The 1,192-nt window shown below is 80.8% G+C and overlaps 1 pseudogene; it reads left to right on the top strand.

Moving 5' to 3' along the window:
- The first annotated feature begins 633 nt into the window (after positions 1-633).
- Positions 634-1,177, top strand: LOC106002962 (annotated as a pseudogene).
- Positions 1,178-1,192: the final 15 nt, after the last annotated feature.

Here is a 1,192-nt window from a genome sequence, read left to right on the forward strand (position 1 = left end):
TTTCTTCCCGAGGCCCGGGTTCGCAGGGGGACAGAGAGGCCTCTGTGGGGATTTCGCCCAGCTGGCTGGAGCCTCGGATTCTCTAGGGGCCTCCCAGTTCTAGGGAGCGGAGCCCCGGCATCCGGTGCTCGCGGCCGGCGCCGCCGGCGACCAGGGCTTCACCCCGAGGTGGCCCGGGGACGCCTAACCCCGCCCTCCGGGGCGGGAGCGGGCCGCGCCGGCGCCCAGGGCCGGTGGGCGTGGCGGGCGGAGGGGAGCTACAGCGGGAGCCGGGGAGTCGCGTCCGGGTCCCGCCCGGCCCGGCTTCCCCGCCCGGCCCGGCCTCCCCACGGCCCCTCCCGGGCCCCGCAGGGCCGAGCCGGGAGCGCGGCGCGCGGCGCGCCCGGACTCGGACGGGAAAAAATCAAACTGAGGCTGGGGGCCGCCGAGCCAATCAGGAAGCAGATCAGCCGGGCCCGGCCAATGGGCGCCGCGGATGCTAATGAGGCCGGCGCCGCGGCAGAGCCCCGTTCAAAAGTAGCCGCTATTGTCGCGGCGGGCCGCGCGCCGGTCCCGACGCGGGGCTGAACGGGGCTGCGCGGGGCCGAGCCGGGCCGAGCCGGGGGTCGAGCCGGGCGCCGAGCCCCGGCCCCCATGGCCGCGGCCGCCACGGCCGAGCGCGGCCGCCCGCCGCCCGCCGCGCCCGGGACCGAGGGCCTGCCGCGCGCCTTCCTGCAGAGCCTCCGCACGCTCTTCGACATCCTGGACGACCGGCGGCGCGGCTGCGTGCACCTGCGCGAGATCGAGTCCCGTTGGCGGGGCGCCGACGCGCGCGAGCTGCCCCGCGGCGTGCTGGAGGGGCTGCGCCGCGAGGCCCCGGCCAGCGGCCTGCTCACCTTCGAGCGCTTCGTGGCCGGCCTGCGCACCTCGCTGCTCCCCGCCGAGGCCGGGCGGCCCGGGGCCCCGCCGCCGCCGCCGCCGCCGCCGCGCACCGGCCCGGAGCGGAAGCCGCAGCCCGCGAGCGCGCGTCCCCCGCCCGCCGGCCCGGGCGGCCCGGCCGGGCGGGAGCGGAGCCCGGGCGCCGACGCCGGTGAGTTCGCGGGCCCCGCCCGCGGCGGGAGGGAGGGCGGCGCCTACCGCCCTGCGGCCGCCCGGGAGCTCGGACACGCCGGGGGGCCTGGGGGCCAGGAGTCGGGGGGTGGGGTGCCGAGGA

The sequence above is a fragment of the Dipodomys ordii genome, unplaced genomic scaffold (assembly GCF_000151885.1).
Source record: "Dipodomys ordii isolate 6190 unplaced genomic scaffold, Dord_2.0 Scaffold1000024881, whole genome shotgun sequence".
NCBI classification, from domain to species: domain Eukaryota; kingdom Metazoa; phylum Chordata; class Mammalia; order Rodentia; family Heteromyidae; genus Dipodomys; species Dipodomys ordii.